Source organism: Humulus lupulus, chromosome 6, assembly GCF_963169125.1.
Source record: "Humulus lupulus chromosome 6, drHumLupu1.1, whole genome shotgun sequence".
Classification (NCBI taxonomy): Eukaryota; Viridiplantae; Streptophyta; class Magnoliopsida; order Rosales; family Cannabaceae; genus Humulus; species Humulus lupulus.
The window spans coordinates 80,510,295-80,531,067 of record NC_084798.1 but is presented as its reverse complement, the minus strand read 5'-3'; the positions used below and the strand labels follow the sequence as shown (position 1 = coordinate 80,531,067).

General features: G+C 40.1%; 1 non-coding gene across 1 annotated transcript; it reads right to left on the bottom strand.

The window, feature by feature from the left end:
* Positions 1-8,638: 8,638 nt before the first annotated feature.
* On the bottom strand, positions 8,639-8,745 carry LOC133787254 (small nucleolar RNA R71). The gene has a single exon (XR_009872285.1). It is a non-coding gene; the product is annotated as a small nucleolar RNA R71 (small nucleolar RNA).
* Between the last annotated feature and the right edge of the window lie 12,028 nt (positions 8,746-20,773).

Sequence of the window (20,773 nt, the reverse complement as noted above, 5' to 3'; positions counted from 1 at the left end):
GATATTATATATTCCAAAATATTTTTTTAACTTTCTGATAACTCTATATTTTAGAGTTATTAATTGAGCTTTTGGACTTAAAAATCTAAGTGAAGTAGAGTATTTGTGTTATTAATGTGTGGTTTTAGTCATTTTTTCTTTTAATCTTGTTGAAAAATAATTGGATTATGAAATAAAAAAATGTGATATCTATTTTGAAGGTAAAAAAGAAAGGATGCTTGGAAAGCTTGGTGGAAATTGTGCAAAGAAAGCATCTTGGAGCTAAAATCCTGATACTTTGTTGTAGCATCATTTCAACTTTGCTGCAGCAAAGTATACACAGTCAGCAACTTAAGTCATGCATACTTGGTAAGTCATTAAATGAGATGGAATGACATGATGAGATGAATGATGAGGTAGAAAAAGAGCTGTTATTTTTAGGGAAAGTTGCGGTCCCCACATAGAGAGAGAGAGAGAGAGAGAGAAGAGGGTTTATACCCATTTTTGAGCCCTAAAATGCAATCTGCATCTTCTTCAACTTTCAGCAGCCGCCCAAGACTAGAGAAAACCATTTTTTCTGAAATTTTTTGAGCTGAAACACCAAGGAAAATAGGAAGAACGTGGGAGAAGAGAAGAGAATCAAGAGAAGAGGAAGAAGATAATAAACTTTCCACCATAGGGGACTAGAATCTTTTTCTTTCTTTCTATTTAATTTTTGCATTCCTTCTCTAAATCTTGAACTCATAGAACATTGATGTTTTCATTTTGTGGTTATTTTAGTATTTTGATAATGTTTCCCAAAATATATGCATGATGATGTCGCATATTTAAGAAGCACCTGATCAGCACGTGACTGGTTATTAATGAAGACCCAATCAACCAACGACCAGAGTATTAAGAGAAAATTAAAGTTGATCGATAGGCTTAATGAATATGTTGAGCAGCAGGATAAGAAGAGGTGCATATGCATACGACCAAAGCTACTCGTTGAACCGAGCCAAATTCTCATAAACAGTTATGAGTTAGATATTCCCAAGATATTTAATTATTTTTACATGTAACTATCATTATTTCTGTTACTATTTGGTTATGCTTGTAACGCAAGTTAAGGACGACCCATATGTACATCCTTGAGCTTATAAATAGGACTCATGGGATTCATTTATTTCACGTGCAATTTTTGGTACGCAGAGAGAAATAGTGCTTTTATACACATTAATAGTAACAAGGTTTTGGGACTTATGAAACTCGATCAACCTATGTTTGCTGATCTCAGGTTTAGTAATTCTTTTATATTAATAAAACACTAAGTGGATGTAGGTCATTACCAAACCTTGGGGTCGAACCACTATAAAATTTGTGTGTAATTTATATTATTGCATTCAGTTCTTTAATTGATATCATGTTATGTGACTCAGTGTCATTGACTAAAACAAGGTTCGACATTTTGGTGCTTTCATTGAGAGTTGAACTCAAGAATTCCAAGATAACAATGGCGAAGAACTCCAGGAGAGCGGGTCAAGCTGGACAGACATTGGAAAATGTGCCAAATCCACCTCCTCCACCATGTGTAGCGGAGGGCAAGCAACAGGTGGGATTGGAAGAGGAGGAGATAGACGTTGAAACCTTGCGAATAGCTTTGGGAGTGTTGCAAGACGAGTTAGATACCCTAAAAGTTAACCAAGAGAACTATGGTAATGCAACAGATGGAGAACGACCAACAACGATGAGAGTTGAACGAACGATAGGCAGACATGGATCGTCGACAAAGAGATGCTACAACGGCTTTAGAGGCAGCCATTCATTTGAATCGACGACAGCCACCTACTCCGCCTGCACCAACCTCTCAGACCCTCACCCTCCTCAAAATCCACAATCAGATCACCCCCAATGTCCTCCAAATCCATAAGACCCAAGGAGTCCATAGCAACCAGAACAACATCCAGTTGCTCAACAGGAAAAACAGACCCAGAATCCTAATAGAAATAACAAGCAACAACAACCCTCTCGTGCTGGTTGAGGTAATACGCAGTAGCACAGATATAATAGGGACAAGCAGCATCCCAGAAGCAATAGACATCAAGCAACTAACAAATAGAACCCTCCTGGCAGGGAACAACATCCCTTAGGAAGCAGGAGGCAAATCGACTCAGCCTCTGCGGTCCGGGACCCCCCACGAAAGAGAAATGTCTGGGGACCCAATGAACAATGCATACATCCTCCTGTTTACCAAGATGAACTAGGGAGAAGAGAGGGGGATAGTTCATACAACAGGTCACATACTCATAGGTCGCAGTTCAGAGACGGCCATGATTACAATGAAGTGGACTCCAGATATAATAGGAGAAACAGTGGTCGACAATAGGAGGAAAGGAACGGGCAGCAAAACCCTCCTCCCATGGACAACCAACCAACAAGCTGGAACGCTAGGGGGCAACCCAAACAATCCAATGTCTTTGACCAACTAAGTGCAAGGGAGAAGAGGCGAATGTATAAGGACCTAAGGGGTGTACTTAATGGCCGAAGGGAAAGACACGATGAGTACGCCGCACCTACAGCGGTCGTTCCTGCCCCTGCCATACCAGATGCTATTTAGGCTCAAATAGACGCCCTGAATCAGGTTTTGCAACAAGTGGTCAGGAATAAAATGTCCCATATAGAATATGACCGGAGAAAGGGTACCCCATTCATCAATAGAATTGATATGGTAGAAATCATGAGCAAGTTCAAAATGTCAGTACTACCCAACTTTACTTGAAGAGAATACCCAATATCTCACATGAATAAATTTGAGATACAAATGGACATCTAGAAGGTGTCCGAAAATGCTCGGTGCAGAATCTTTCCGGCTACTTTATCTGATGCTGCACAGGAATGGTACTTCAAATTTCCACCAGCCAACATAATATAATGGGAAATGTTTGTAAAAGAGTTCTACAGGCAGTTTTATGCTGGTCGAATACATCTGACAGAGGCCAATCAGCTGGTCGATATCAGACAAAAGGAAGGAGAGCCTCTCAAGGAGTACATCCAGAGGTTTATGCGAGCAGCTGCTTGAACCAAGACTGTTGGAGATGAGGGAAAGATGATGGTGATCACAGCTGGAGTGCAACGCCAATCTCCCCTTTGGAGTAGCCTATGGAAAAATGGAGTTAGAACACTCAAGAATTCCTGATTCGAGCAGACAAGTACATCAAGCTGGAGGAGGCTATCGCCATTGAAGGAAAGTCCCCAATGGTGGACCAGGGCAAGAAGGAAGAGACGACCAAAGCCTCCAGTGGGTCTGGCAAATCCAACGGCACTAACGGCAAAGGTAATAATAGGAAAGGAGGAAAAGGGAAAATACTGAGCAGACGACATATGATAACAAGCACCCTAAGCAGAACAAATACAAGTTGAGGTTCACTAACTATAGGCCCTGGTCGATAGCAAAGCAGAAATGTATCGGGTCAGCCATACCACAGTCCCTTTTAGACGACCAACCTCGATCAGAAAGAACATATCCAAGAGGGACACAACCAAGTTCTATCATTTCCACAATGATTATGTCATGATACCAACGAATGTAGGCAGCTAAAAAATGAAATCGAGTTCCTTATACGACAAGCACATATGAGACGATATGTATGAGCAGGGGGAAATCCCAGCAAGGGGCCAATGAGGCAACGATCAGGCACATGTATGCCAACGCTCACCTCCTCTGCTGCCAGCCCCGGTCGCGGGTACTTTGCTAACTATCTGTGGGGGACCGCATATATCTGGTGACAGTGGTAAGGCAAGGGAGAGATATGCCAGAACCCTACGTCACAAATAGGACATAGAGATGATCAACGTCGAGGAGCGAACTCCCAAAAAAGCTCAAACAGAGGAAGAGAGTATAACTTTCTCTGAGCTGAATGCGCAGCATGTCTGATTCCCCCACTCAGATCCTTTAGTTGTGAACATTCAAATTGCCAACATGATAGTAAATCGAGTGTTGGTAGATACTTGAAAGAATGAAACTTTCAGTGCAAGACTTAGAACCATGCAACCAAACCATTTACGGTTTCTCCGGTGAGGGATTATCAACAACAAGGTCGATTAGACTTCCGGTTACAGTAGGAACGGGACCCACGAACAGGACATTACTCGCTACTTTTATAGTAGTTGATTTTCCATCTGCGTATAATGTTGTGATTGGAAGACCCATCCTAGTAGATTTGCGAGCAGTAACTTCAGTCTGGCTTCTGGCCATGAAGTTTCCAACCGATGTATTAGTTGGGTGCGTATTGGGAAATCAATGAGAGGCCAGAGAACGTTACAACTCATCGATCACAGAGGCAAGAAGGGGTGGATCGGGGAGTGAAGCAAAAAAAATTTCTAGTAGTAAATGAGTCACAAGCCCAATCAGGTGAACAAGTCACCAAATAGGGCATTGCCCAAAGGGAGGATAGGGAGTTAGATCCTCGCTTTGGAGATTTTGAGGAAAGCATTGGATCTATGGAGGGCCTTGAGGAGGTCTAACTAGAAGAAAAAGATCTGACCAGAGTTGTGAAAGTCTTTAAAAACTTAGAGACAACAATCAAAGTAAAGCTAGTGGAGTTTTTGAGGGAGAACCAGGAGGTCTTTGCCAAGTCGCTTAACGACATGGTTGGAATCGACCTAGCAGTTATCAGCCATGTCTTGAGCATAGACAAAAACCACCCACCAGTACAACAAAAAAGAAGGTTGCTCAACAAAGACAGGTCTAAAGCCTTAAAGGAAGAACTTGAGAAATTAAAGGAAAATGAATTCATCAGGGTAGCATTTTATCCATCTTGGGTCTCTAATCTTGTACTAGTTCCTAAACCGAATGGTAAGTGGAGAACGTGCGTGATTTCAAAGACCTTGATAAATCCTGCCTGAAAGATTGTTTCCCAATTCCAAGGATCGACTAGCTAGTCGATGCTACATCAGGACATGAAACTTTATCATTCATGGCTGCATACTTCGGCTATAATCAAATTAGTATGCATTCACCTGATGAACAACACACTCGCTTTCGAACAGATACAGGGCTTTACTGCTACAAACTAATGCCCTTCGGTTTGAAAAATGCTGGTGCAACTTACAAACGACTAGTAAACCACATGTTCAAAGAACATCTCGGCAATAACATGGAGGTTCACGCCGATGATATGCTAGTTAAGTCGAAAAGAGTTAGTGAACACATCGAGGACATGCAGGAATGCTTCAACATCTTCAACAAGTATCAGATGAAGCTTAATCCTTTTAAGTGTTCTTTTGGAGTTTGATTAGGAAAATTTTGGGGATTCATAGTAAACTCGCGAGGAATCGAAGCCCATCCCGAAAAGATTCAAGCACTGATCGAGATGCAGTCACCAGCCAAAGTTAAAGATGTACAAAGCCAGACAGGGAGAATCGCGGCTCTGAGTAGATTCCTATCTAATTCTACGGAAAAGTGCGTCCCATTTTTTAATCTCCCAGAGGAAACAAAAATTTTGAGTGGACAGAAGAGTGCAAACAAGCTTTTCAGGCACATAAGGCCCATATGTCTCGACTGCCCATTCTGTCCAAGCCGATCGAAAAAGAAACTTTGTACATCTACTTAGCCATAATAGAGTATGTTGCCAATGCTGGTTTAATCAGGGAGGAAGACAACATTCAAAAAGGAAGTATAATACATAAGTAAAAGGCTAGTGGGAGCAGAATTACGCTATCCAACTATAGATAAATTGGCTTACTACTTAATACTAGCATCAAGAAAACTGTGGCCCTACTTTCAGGCTCATTCCATTGTAGTTTTTACCGACCATCCACTACGGCAAGTCTTGCAAAAACCAGAATTCGCTGGTCGACTACTAAAATGGGCAATGAGCTAGGGCAGTTTAAAATTTCTTAAGCACCACGAGCAGCCATAAAGGGTCAAGCCTTAGCAGACTTCATAGTTGAATTCACTGAACTCCTAGCCAACGAGCCAACTATAGAACCTGAAGCTCAAGACCAAACTCCTACCTGGAGACTGTTCGTAGACGAGTCATCTAATGAGCATAACTTAGGGACAAGGTTGATTTTAATTACCCCCAAAGGGCATCGGTTTCACTGCACAATAAGATTCAACTTTACTGCCTCCAACAATAAAGTCGAGTACGAAGCACTGCTACCAGGTTTGAGACTAGCCAAAGATATGAACATAAAGTCATTAGAGATATACAGTGATTCCGTAATGACCCAAAATTGCTAATAAGGTTTAATGCCTTGATTAGAGTGTCAGGAGGGCATAATTGGATATATGTGTGTGTGTGTGTGTGTGTTTAATTGATTAAATGCGTGACTATATGGCATGTATGATTAATATGATTATGTGAATATATTATATGCATGTTTATGAGTATTAGACATGCATGTGGGCCTTTTATTGTTCATAAGGGCATATTTGTAATTATTGGCCCGTTAAGGGCATAAATGTGATTTTATGTGATAAATGGTTGAGACCACATTATTATGTGGATTTATTTGCAGTATTTGGCTCGAGACAGTGCGGATTAGCAAAATAGTCATAGCGGGGTTTAATACCCAACTCGGGGGAGCCTAAGGGTATTTTGGGAATTTTGAGAATGTTTTGGGATTTATTGAGTAATGAATAAGTATTTGGTAATTAATTGGATACGATGGGATTAACTAGTAAATGTTAGGAACACTTGAGGAATTAGCGAGAACTGGGAAAAGACTATTTTACCCTTAGAACAAATTAAAGGGCTAAGTAATTCAAGGGGGAGTTTAGTCATTGTTTAGATTAAGGGTGAGATCTGCTAAGGCTCTAAGAGTAATCAAAACCCACTAGAAACATTAGGAAGACCCCAAACACTCTCTCCCTTTCCTCTTACACGATTTCTCTCCCCCTCTCTTGTGCTTGAAGAATTCTTGATGAACTGAAGGATAAAATCAGGGAATTCAGCTGGGAAGCTTGGGAATTTAAGCTCAAGGATTGAAAGATTGAAGTTGAGGGTTTAACTGCCATTGAGGTAGGATTTTGTCTGGTTTCTGTTGATAATTTAGGTTTTATGATCAATTAGTTTAGGCTCTTAAGTGGTGGATTGTTGATGGTTGGATTGGTAGTTTCAGTAGAATTTTCTATGATATAATATGCTTAAAATATAAGGTTAGGAGTCCTAGACTCGCTCCTTAAATTTGGTTGGAAGTTGGGAGCATAATTAGATGGATTTTTTAGGTTATGGCTGGGTAGAATGCTGAGGAAACATTATTGAGATACAAACTAATATTAATTCCGGAAGGGTTGAAATTAGTAGAAATGCTTAATTGATGTATGTTAATAACTATGTTGTTAATTAGTGAATATTATAGGAATATTGTATTCACCATGCAAACATATAAGATTAATGCTTGAATTGTGTTCTTGAAATTGGATTAGCATAGGACTATGTGGATTTAATTGTGAGAACTTTAGCATGAGCATTTGGAAAGATGGCATGTCCAATTGTTATCGAATCTTAGTTACAAGAGTAACTTTCTTGCGAACTTTGCTGTAGCATTAGGGGTGAGCTACAAATTATGGGGGAATTGATGTTCCTAGTTATTTCATCATTCATTTGACAAAGTGACTATTCCTTGATTTAGTTTAATTGGCCCATTTTATTATTATTATTATTATTATTATTATTATTATTATTATTACTATTATTATTATTGTTATTATTATTATTATTATTATTATTATTATTATTATTTAAAGTAGTTTTTAAATTCTTAATTACTTGCATCATTTCAAAGTGTTTGCAACCCAAATTGTTAGAGTTGATTTTTATAATTTTTAGCTTAAAGTAATCCTTGAGGAGACGATAAAATTACTTACTACTTTATTACATGTCAGACAATTATGTACACTTGCATATCCTAAAAGAAAAGAAAAATCGCAACAAGTTTTTGGCGTCGTTGTCGATGATTATTTAAAGTCATTTATTGTAAAGTTGATTATCTTGCAATTTGGTTTTAATTTTCTTTTGCTCTAACTTGGGTGATTCTCGTACAATTTTAGGTTCACACAGTGTATGAACGAGAATCAAGACCCTGAACCACCTCCCCTTGATCCAAAAATTGAACATACATTTAGAAGAAGGCGAAAAGTACAAAAATCCAAAAGGGAAGTAGTAGTGGTGGATGCTAAGCAAGGAGCTCAACAGGGAGTCGCTCAAGGGGCAACAAATCTAGCAGGAGCTGCTCAAGAAAGAGTACCTCAAGGGGGAGTAGTTGTTAATAATGGGTAGAACGTTATTATTGTAACTAATGATCGAGATCGTGCCATTTAGAAATACGTTATCCCCTCTTCAACGAGCTCAATCCGGGCATTGTAAGACTAGAAATTCAGGCTGCACCGTTTGAATTGAAGCCAGTTATGTTCCATATGCTTTAAACGATGGACCAGTTTAGTGGAATGCCAAAAGAAGATCCTCACCTTCATCTTCACTTATTCATTAAAGTGAGTGGTTCTTTCAAGCTGGCCGGAGTTACAGAGGATGCCCTGAGATTGAAGTTTTTCCCATACTCCTTGATAGATAGAGTGAGAGCTTTGTTGAACTCTTTGCCTTATGATTTTGTGACTACTTGGCAAGAGTTGGCTGAGCGGTTTTCGATGAAGTACTTTCCTCCCACTAAGAATGCCAAGCTCTACAATGAGATTACTTCATTTTAGCAACTTGATGAAGAATCTTTATATGAGGCATGGGAGCATTTTAAGGAGTTGTTACGAAAATGCCCTCATCATGTCATTCCTCATTGCATCCAAATGGAGGCATTCTACAATGGTCTCAATGCTCACACAAGAATGGTGCTAGATGCTTCGGTGAATGGGGCTCTTCTTGCTAAGTCCTATAATGATACATATGAAATCCTTGAGAGAATATCCAACAACAACTATCAGTGGCCCACTACTAGATCATCTATAGGTAGAAAAGTGGCTAGTATTCATGATGTATCTGCCATCACTTCCTTGGCGGCGCAAGTTTCCTCCATTTCGAATATGCTCAAGACAATGAACATGGGGATGAATCAGTCAATGGGGCAGCCTATGGGGACACAAATGGGTCAAATGGAGAACATTTCTTGTGTGTATTTTGGTAAGGGTCATACTTTTGACAACTATCCTTCCAATCGAGCAGTTATGTGTTATATGGGGAATCAAAATAGGAATGACCCTTATTCTAATTCCTTCAATCCATCATGGAGGCAGCTTCCCAAATTTTTATGGAGTAATCAAGGGGCTGGAACTAGCAATTCTTCTATGCCCCCTAGACCAAATTTCCCACCGGGCTATTCTCCACAAGGCCACAACAACAAACAATGCAATCTAACTCTCTTGAGAATATGTTGAAAGAGTATATAGTGAATAATGAAGCTATGATTCAAAGCCAAGCGGCATCATTGAGGAACTTAGAAAATTAGGTTGGGCAACTAGCTAATGAGCTTAGAAATAGACCCCATGGTACATTGCCAAGTGATACCGAGAATCCAAGAAATGTGGGAAAGGAACATTGTAAAGTAGTCACTTTGAGAAGTGGGAAAGAGTTGGAGAATAACAAGACAAATTCTGGGCATGAGGGTGAGCCCTCTTCATTCCAAATAAATGAGAAAATCCAAAAAGATGTTGAAATTCCTAGTGTACAAAAATCTACCTCTGCTCAAAATGTTGCAGGAATGCCACAGCATAGTCACTCAGACAGATCAATTTCAAAGCAACCACCTCCATTTCCTCAAAGTTTTCAGAAGCAAAAGTTAAATTCTCAATTCAAGAAATTTTTACATATGTTGAAGCAGTTGCATATCAACATCTCACCAAGAACTATGCCGCAGCCTGACCCCTTCGAACCCAGAAAAACCTCCATTTTTAACTCTCAAACCTCACTCAAAACCATCCTAATTCCATAACTCAACTATCACAAAGCTTCTAACATGGTTCCAGCAGCATAATCCAGTGAAAACCTAGCCTAATAACTCATCAAAACCCCACCTCAATCTCTGAAACCCAAAAGCTCAAACGGATCGTGCTCAACAGGCATCTTGCGTAACCACTACATTTGGAAACTAAAGGTAAGAAAACTCCACCCGGTTGTGGATTTATAATGGAACTAAGGGTTCCCTATTTTGTATGCTTTGTGAAGGATGGTATTATGCCATGTAAATAGTAAATAAACGACCTAAGAGTGTCGAAGTTTACACTAGCGCACAGGGTGCGGCTCGGCCACTGGTAGCTGAGGACAGCTTATTATGCACTGAGCTCGGTTTAAGTGGGCCGGAGTCAGTGGGATAAATAAAGGGTGAGACCTAAGGTGTCGACCCTGATTACTGTGTGATTTGATTGTTATTATTGATTGGTGGATTGTTATGTTGTATAGATGGATGTTGATTAGCTTAATCTTTGGTTGAATCTTCATGCTTTGTGATTATTGTGGTATGTTAAGTGTATAAACATGCTTAAGGGGTTATCCAAATGTTATTGTGCTTGTTATATAATATGATATGTTTTCTTGTTGGGCCTTGGCTCACGGGTGCTTCGTGGTGCAGGTAAAGGCAAGGGCAAGCTTGATCAACCCTGATTTGGAGAGCTCTGAGAGCATAATGTACATGATCAGCTGCTCAGCCACCACGGTTGAGAGGGAGACAGGAACAGGAGAACCAGAAATGTATGTTTTGCCCTTAGAGTGGCTAATGGTTGTTTGAACTCTAGAAATTTTGTAAACTGACTTTTGAACGTTGTTCCTTTTTGGGATCCCATGTGTAAAAATGTTTAGTTATATGAAATGTACCCTTTTGAGACCAAAACCTTTTAACCCTAGTTCATTAGTGGTTTCTGTATCACATTTTTCACTAAATGACTTGATTAGCAAGTCCTGCACCTTTATAAGTACACATTAGCGGTCTTGGCTATCCAGGGCGTTACATCATGTCTACTACAGTTACTCTTCAACTTGTAGATAGATCTCTTGCTCATCCAGATAAGAAGATTGAAGATGTATTGGTGAGGGTAGACAAATTCATATTCCATGCTGATTTTATTGTGCTAGACTATGAGGCGAATAGAGAGGTGCCAATTATTTTGGGGAGGTCATTTCTTGCATCAGGAAGAACTTTGATAGATGTGCAAAAGGGTGAGCTTACTATGAGGTTCCAAGATGAAAAGGTGACTTTTAATGTTTTTAAGGCTATGAAGTTTCCTAATGAGGTTGAGGAATGCTCGGTGGTTTCAGTGGTAGATAATTTGGCATCAAAGGAGATTAAGACTAGTAACGTTGATGATCCATTAGAGAGGTTATTGTTGTTTGACTCTCACAATGACGAAGATGAGGAGGAGTACTCAGCTTTTTTGGAGGCTAATTCTCAAGGGTTAAGAACAAAAGGCCAATTTGACTCATTGGAGTTGTCATCTAGGGAGTTCAAGCCTCCCACACCATCAATTGAAGACCCTCCTGGGTTGAAGATGAAAGTCCTTCCATCACATTTGTGATATGCTTACTTGGGTCCATCATCCACTTTACTAGTCATTATTTCAATGGAGTTGAATCATGAACAAGAAGAAATGTTGCTTGAGGTGTTGAGAAAGTTCAAGAAGGTCATTGGGTGGACTATTCTAGATATTCGAGGTATTAGTCCTTCTTTGTGTATGCATAAGATCTTGCTTGAAGACATTGAAAAAGGTTCTATTGAGGGGCAAAGGAGACTAGATCCTATCATGAAGGAAGTAGTGAATAAAGAAATCATCAAGTGGTTAGATGCTAGCATTATTTATCCTATCTCTGACAGTTCGTGGGTGAGCCCTATTCAGTGTGTACCTAAGAAACGTGGGATCACAATGGTGAAAAATGAAGACAATGAGTTGATTCCTACTAGAACTATGACTGGATGGAGAATTTTCATGGACTACAGGAAGCTAAACAAGGCCACTAAGAAGGATCATTTTCCTCTTCCTTTCATTGATCAGATGTTAGACAGAATTTTTGGGAGAGAGTTCTATTTTTCCTTGATGGGTACTCTGGTTACAATCAGATAGCGGTGGCCCAAGAAGAATAACACAAGACTACATTCACTTGTCCCTATGGTACTTTTGCATTTAAGAGGATGCCTTTTGTTTGTGCAATGCTCCTACTACATTTCAGGGATGTATGATGGCTATCTTTACTGATATGGTTGAGCAATTTCTAGAAGTGTTCATGGATTATTTCTCAGTCTTTGGGGATTCTTATGATGATTTTTTAAGAAATTGGTCCAAGGTGTTGAAGAGATGTGAAGAGACAAACCTAGTCCTTAACTGGGAAAAATTTTCACTTTATGGTTAAGGAAGGTATTGTTTTTGGGGATAAGGTATCAAAGAAAGGGATTGAAGTTATTGAAAAGCTACCACTTCCTAATTCAGTGAAGAACATTAGGAGCTTTCTTGGGCATGCCGGTTTTTATAGAAGGTTCATCAAAGACTTCTCTAAGATTTCCAAGCTATTTTCCATTCTTTTAGAGAAGGATACACCATTCCATTTTGATGGAGCATGTTTCAAGGCTTTTCAAGAGTTGAAAGAGAGATTAATTTCAGCCCCTATCATTATTGCACCAGATTGGAGTCTGCCCTTTGAGTTGATGTGTGATGCTAGCGATTATGTCGTTCAAGCAGTGATGGGGCAGCAAAGAAACAAGGTGTTTCACTCCATTTACTATGCTAGTCGTACGTTGACAGGTGCTCAACTCAACTATACAGTGATAGAAAAAGAACATTTGGCCATTGTCTTTGCTTTTGAAAAGGTTTGTTCTTATTTGATGGGCACCAAGGTGATAGTCTATACAGATCATTTAGCCATTAAGTACTTTATTGAAAAGAAGGATGCTAAGCCTCGATTGATTAGATGGGTGCTTTTGCTCCAAGAGCTTGATGTGGAAATTCAAGATAGAAAAGGAGTGGAGAACCAAGTGGCAAATCATTTGTCATGAATGGAAGGTGATAAAGAATCAAGTTTTGTAGTTCCCATCAAAGAGACTATTGATGGCGGAAACTCATCAACGAAATATGGATGAAAACTCAAAAAACTAATCATAACTTAATGAACGCAAAAGAACTTGTAGAAATATGAAGGAAAATTGCATGTGAATAATAGAAGAAATATTCGTATATGGCTCTTAGAATAGCATGGTCTTACAAAAAAAAAAATTCCCCCTCAGATGGAGAGGAGGAGATCCATTTATAGTGGGGCTCTAATGGCCCTTGATACATTGTGGTCCCAAGGGACAAGATTGCACGTATGTACATTGTCAGGGTCGTGGCACAGGTTATTGTGGAGCAGAGGGTTATGGTGTCAGCTCCAGTACATGGTCAGAGTCTGTGGGAGCACCTCCACTTTAGTGCTTGAACGTGCCTCCACTACTTGCTTAGTATGAGTGTCAGAGATTGACTGATGAGGACCACATCAGATACTTTACTCGTGCGACCACTACCTGTCTAGTGTGTACATCGTGTCCGTACTCTAACTCCTCTTGGTTTGTAAATGCATTTTTTAGCTCTTCTGACTTCATACAAATTGGTCTAAGGCCTTCCCTATCTTTCCTTTAACGCGTGTTAAAAAGGTCCTCAACTTTACATCTTGTGAGACCCACAGGGAGAAAGGTGCCCCGTCGGTGGCGCTTATCTCAGGGAGAGAGATAAGGCCTCTTCAACGAGGCATGTTACGTATGCGATAAGACTTGATGTCCATGCGTGATTCGATGGTCTCACTTCACGAGACCAATTCCCCATAGTCCCCATGCGTGAGGCGCAGGCACGAGGGGCCATGAGACGCATGCCTGGGCAAGGCAAGGTATGCCTGGCTGCGCGAGGTACTTCTTGCGACATGGACCCAGGTGTGTGAGGCGCAGGCGCAAGGAGCCGCGAGACCATCGAGGCGAGGCAAGGTTTCTTGGGGGCCGCGAGACACATGCCTGGGCGAGGAGAGGTGTACCTCGCTGCGTGAGGCCCTACTTGCAGCATGGACCCCGGTGCGCGAGGTGCCTTGGCGAGGCCGTGCCTCGCGAGACAGTGGTGGCACGAGGCACCTTGGCGCGGTTATGCTTCGCGAGACGGTGGTGGCGCGAGACACCTTGGCATAGCCATGCTTCACGAGATGGTGGTGGCGCGAGACTCCTTGGCGCGGCCATGCTTCACGAGACGGTGGTGGCGCGAGGTGCCTTGGTGAGGACGTGCCTCACAAGACGGTGGTGGCGCGAGGTCGTGCTTCGCGAGACGGTGGTAGTGTGAGATGCGTTGGCAAGGTTGTGCCTTGTGAGATGCCTAGGGGTGAGGTGGTCTATTGCTTGAAAGGCATATCTGCCTCCTTGGGACCCTCAGTGCGAGACGTGCCGTTAATTTTGAGGGGTGATCCTACCTAAGCTTGTGCATGAAGTAAGGCTCTATAAGAGGGGCGCATGCCTTACGAGGCCCTTGGTGCAGGGTGCAAGGCCGGCCTTGGCTACTCACCTTCCAGTCCTTTACCCTGAGGTTCACGTGTCGTGGTCTTGTGCGACTAAAATTCCAATATCCACAGAGACATTCCCAAACATAATGTCCCAAATTTGCTAATAAGGCTTAGCGCCTTGATTAGCGTGTTGAGAGGGCATAAATGGATTATTACATGAACGTAATTGAATATATGTATGATTATGTGAAATATATGTGTTATATTAAGATATAACTATTTATGCATGCTTATGTGTATTAAATGTGATGGTGGGCCCGTTTTTGTGAAAAAGGGCATTTTCGTAATTTTGACCCGTTAAGGGTATAATTGTAAATATATGTGTTATATGATTGGAACCACATTATTATGTGGATATATTTGTGATAACTGGCTTAAGTCGATCCTTTAGAGTGATTTGGCGAAAAAGTCACAAGGGGGATTTATATCTGGCTCGGGTGAGCCAAGGGGTATTTTGGTAATTTTGCGTAGGTCGGGAATTAGTGGAACATTATTGGAGGAAATAATTGTATTTGGAGGGTTAGTAACATAATAGGGAATTTGGGATGTTAATTAAGGTTTAGTGGGATTAGTGGCGAAATGACTAATTTGCCCTTGGGGAATGCCTTGGATTTGATTTAGATTGAGAGTATAGTGGTCGTTTACCAAGGGTATAGACCAAGGCAGCAGCAGCCTTCCATTCATGGTCTAAGCTCCCTACCTCTCCTTTTGGTCATTTTCATGTACTCTCTCAAGAGCACAAGGCACAAAGGTTGGAATTTGGGGAAATTCCCTTGGAAGTTTTGGGTATTGGGGAGGATTTAGGGGTTGCATAATCATCCTCACTCTAGGAGATTCGAAATTCAGAGAAGGTAAGACCCATTTTCTCTGCTTTTCCATTTTAATTTTTGGTATTCTTGACTAGGTTAAGTTTGAGATAGATGCGGATGAAATTGAGGTTTCTAGGGATTGTTAGTATAGATTTTTCTAGAAGAAATGAGTTGGAATGCTCTAGGAGGCCTGGGATTCAATTTCAATTCAAATTTCAAACCTGAAATTCTCGGATTTGGGGTAAGCTCATAAACTCAAACTTCCACTAGCTATTTTGAGTTTGGGGTTCAAGTGTGTATTTAGGGTACCTTGCTATGGGTTGTTGTTTATTTAGGCTATTAGGGATGTTTTGTTGTCGTAAATATGTTAAAACATCTGTTTGGAGTCGATTTTCTAGGTCTAGTTTGTAGGGAATCGCAGGTTAGAAGAATTGGGGAAGAACACTAAGCTTCTAGGTAGTTTTTGGGTTTCTGGTGACCTAGCATGACCGCGCTAGTGTCCCAAAAACTAGGAAATTTTGTTGGGATTGAGGTATCGAGTCTTGGGGTGCGACCGCACCAGTACCCCAGAAAGCCTAATCTTTTTGCAGGTGCGACCACACCAGGGACAGGGGCGACCGCGCCAAGTGTCCCAAAGTGTGCTTTTGCTGATTTTAGGATTAGGGCTCGGGAGTTCAGGAATCCATATGGTGGCCCACTTGGGGGCTCGGGGAACATTTTTAAAGTCCCAACAACTGAGAATAGTAATATTAAGGAGAGGGTTTAGAGTGAGGCTCGGGATTTGAAGTCAATCCCTAATTAGAGTATGTTTTTGTTATGACTAGATTATCGCAAGGCTCAGGATCATGATCGTACTTGAGGTCGTATCGTATATCGCACGGAACTCGAGTTAAAAAACTGCACCCTAGTTGTGATCAGGGCTTGGACCCCTATAAATGGATTTGACTGTGATTATAATTGTAACTACTCGATTAGGCATGCTTGCATATGTTGTATTTGATTGCGTGGTTATGCAATATATATGTTGTTTCTTATCGTATTCGTTGATTTAAGTATTCTTGCTTAGCCTTGGCTCACGGGTGTTATGTGGTGCAGGTAAGGGAAAGGGAAAGCTGGACTAGCCGTGAGTTGGAGAGCTTTAGGGGCGGCATGTACATCAGCGGCTGCTCGACCGCCACGGCCAAGGGATCAACAGGAACTGGAGCCAAACTTAATTTTTTCGCTTAGGCTGGATTAAATTGTAATGATTTTGAGAGTTGTAAATGCCTTGTAAACACTTATTTTTGGGATCCCATGTACAGACTCACACTTTTTAATGAAAAACAACTATTCCTGTGATCAAAATCTTTTAACCCTAATCCATTACTTATCCTTAGTAACATGTTTATATCCAAACGACTTGAACAGCAAGTCCAACACTATTTTAAATACATAGTGTAATGGTCTTGGCTATCCAGGGCATTACACCGAATGAGCAATTATTTGAGGTAAACCACTCTCAAGTTGTTCCTTGGTTTGCAGAATTTGCTAATTATTTGGTTAATGGGTTGTTGCCTCTGAATTTTACAAGCTAGCAAAAGAAGAAGATTTTGCATGATGTGAGGCACTATTTTTGGGAGGAGTCATTCTTGTTCAAACAATGTGTCGACCAAATGATTGGGAGAAGAGGAAGAACGTGGGAGAAGAGAAGAGAATCAAGAGAATAGGAAGAAGATAATAAACTTTCCACCATAGGGAGCTAGAATCTTTTTCTTTCTTTCTATTTTATTTTTGCATTCCTTCTCTAAATATTGAACTCATAGAACAATGGTGTTCTCGTTTTGTGGTTATTTTAGTATTTTGATAATGAACTAACACTTTTGAAGCTAGGGATAGTAATGAACCCTAATATGTAGTGAGCCCTCAATGTGTTAATTTAAATTTATGCTATGTTGCTCTTGTTCAATTAAGCTATGTTAATTGCTAATTCTTGCTTGAGATTGATCAACTTTCGTGAGATACAAACTAATATTAATTTCAGAAGGGTTGAAATTAGTAGAAATTCTTAATTGATGTATGTTAATAACTATGTTGTTAATTAGTGAATATTATAGGAATATTATATTCGCCATGCAAACATATAAGATTAATGTTTGAATTGTGTTCTTGAAATTGAATTAGCATAGGAATATGTTGATTTAATTGTGAGAATTTTAGCATGAGCATTTGGAAAGATGGCATGTACAATTGTTATAGAATCTTAGTTACAAGAGTAACTTTGCTGTGAACTTTGCTGTAGAATTAGGGGTGAACTACAAGTTAGGGGATATTGATATTCCTAGCTATTTCATCATTCATTTGACAAAGTGACTATTCCTTGATTTAGTTTTTTTAGCTCATTTTATTATTATTTTTTAAAAGTAGTTTACAAATTCTTAATTACTCACAGGAATTCAAAGTGTTTGCAACCCAAATTGTTAGAGTTGATTTTATAATTTTTAGCTTAAAGCAATCCTTGAGGAGACGATAAAATTACTTACTGCTTTATTACTTGTCAAACGATTAGGTATACTTGCATATCCTAAAAGAAAAGAAAAATCACAACACTTTGCTTTTTAAAAAGTTACTTATCTTTGTTTGGGTTGTGTTATAGGTGTTTTATTAGCCTTTCAAGAGAAGCACTTGTTCTTTCGGGGTCATATAAGCTTTTCAAAGCTTTTGTGATACTAGTTGGACTTTTTCGTGCTCAAAGACTTGGTCTTCCGCTTGCTGTAGTTTTTTCTTATTTTATTTTTACTTGTTGTTGTCTTTGAACAATATTTCAACCTATTAAAATTATCTAGGTATTAATTTTTTTTAAATGAAAAATCTTTTGTCGAATTTTTCGAGAGCATCTTCGCATGTTCTTTGGCTAGACAATGAGTTTTGTTGGTTGGAGGAAATATCTCCTCCAATTTATACTATCTATCATCTGAATTCGGAATAATAATAATAATGTTATTACCAACAAAAAAAGTATTATTTATATATTTTATTAGTTTTATATTTGTAATATCCGTCTTTGCATTTATGGGTATTTTGGTAATTTGCCATGTGAGGGCAATTTGGTAATTTATGTTAATGCATATGTGAATTTGTTTTATTTTAAATTTCATGATAATGTGTGACTTGTTTCATGGTAATGATATGTATATGTATGACAGCGGAAAAACGCAGCTCCTTCAAGTATCAAGGGCTTAAGAGCCCAATATATTGGAAAATAAGGGTTAAAGTATAATTATGAATCTTGTGGTAGAGATTGTAATTTTCATAGGTGAAAATTGTAACGCCCTCGATAGCCAAGACTGTTACACTGTGTGTGTAAATAGTGTTAGACTCTCTAAACAAGTCTCTTGGCCATAAATGTGTAACTAAACGTGATTAACAGTTTAGGGTTAAAATTTTTGGTCAAAATGAATAACCATTTCATTAAAATGTTTACGTTCATACATGGGATCCCAAAATAATGTCTAAAAGGATAATTACAATTTAAAAGTTACAACCAGCTATCCTAAGCAGAAAAATAGGGTTTGACCCTAGTTCCTCTGAGAAACCCCGGTCGTGGTGGTCGAGCAGCTGCATTGTACACGTCGCCATTGAAGCTCTCCAACTCCTGGCTGGTCAAACTTCTCTTTTCCCTTACCTGCACCACATAGCACCTGTGAGCCAAGGCCCAGCAAGGAAACTTAAACATGATCATAAGCAATAAATAACATATTACAAAATCAGAATAAGCATGCCTAGCAATAATAACCCTACTCATGCATGCATTCTATTCAGATATATGACTACAGTGTCACACCGGGGGCCGTTGTCCTAAATACGTGACCATAGAGTCACCCCGATGCCACTGTCCTAAATAAATGATTAATAACTCATATCAGGGCCTGTTTCCCTAGGATATGGGACTATAGAATCACCCCTGGGTCTACTGCCCTATCCTCTATATAACTAGCCTTAAAGCTGGCCAGTGTACCTGGCGCTTTAATTTTCCAACGACCATAGGGTCGGTCAAGCGTATATCACACTCCTGATTAGGCCTAACCATATTGACCAGCGCTCAGCGTGCTATTGCTGCCCTTGACTTATAAGTCAAGCCTTTCGACCAGCACTCAGCACACTACTTTTGTCCTTGACTTATAAGTCAATCCTTTTCAATCAGATAATGCGGACAAGTATACATCAATTAACAATTATCTAGATGCAAAGCATTCAAACATGCTTAACCAAACAATCATAGGCATAATCATAATCATGCTCATTCACAGGGGTCTGAGCCCTAATCATAACTATATTTAACAACTAGGCCAAACCCTAATCACATACATCACGTATTGGGTGCAGTTTTCTTACCTTTGGTCCAAGTGCAAGCAAGCACGAATCCCGAGAATAATCCTCTCCCGAGCCCTAGTGGTAACCTAGTCACAACCCATAAATATCATTTTCATTACCATTCAATTCCATAAATGAACTCCGAGACTAATCCCGTGCTCTCGGGACCTCCAATTCCACCACACGGGGTGGGGAAATTGTCCCATTTCGACTTAAGGCATCTGCCACCATGTTGACTATTCCAGGGTGATATAGGATTTCACAGTCATAATCCTTCACCAGCTCTAACCAACGCCTTTGTCTCATGTTCAGGTCTTTCTGCATGAAGAAATACTTCAGACTCTTGAGATCATTATATTACTCACACTTCTCCCCATAAAGGTAATGCCTCCTTACCTTTAATGTAAAGACCACTGCTGCTAACTCTAGATCATGGCTAGGACATCTCTATTAATAATACTTCAGTTGTCGTGATGCATAAGCAATCACCTTCCCTGCCTGCATAAGGACACAGCTGAAACCCTGTCTCGAAGCATCACAGTACACTACAAACTTTTCTTGATTTGTTGGAAGACTCAATACTTGAGCTGTAATCAATCGCACTTCAACTCTTGGAAGTTGTTCTCACACATATCTGACCACGCAAACTTCAAGCTCTTGCATGTCAGCTTCTTCAATGGGGTAGCAATCCTTCAGAACCCTTCCACAAAATGCATGTAATAACCTGTCAATCCAAGAAAACTTCTGATCTTTGAGGCACTCCTTGGCCTTGGTCAATCTCTGACTGCCTCAATCTTAGCTGGGTCCACCTTGATCCCATCTCTACTCACAATGTGACCAAGGAAAGTTACCTACGGTAACCAGAACTCACATTTCTTGAACTTCGCATATAGTCTGTGTTCCCTCAGCCTCTGTAGAACCAACCTGAGATGTTGCTCATGTTCTGCCTCTAACTGAGAATAAACCAGATTATCACCGATGAAGACGATCACAAACTGATCTAGATAATCTTTGAACACCCTAAACATCAGATCCATAAAAGTGGCTGGAGCATTAGTCAAACCAAACGACATGACTAGAAACTCATAATGCCTGTATCTGGTACAAAAAGCAGTCTTCGATATGTCTCCCTCCTTGATCCTCAGCTGGTGATAA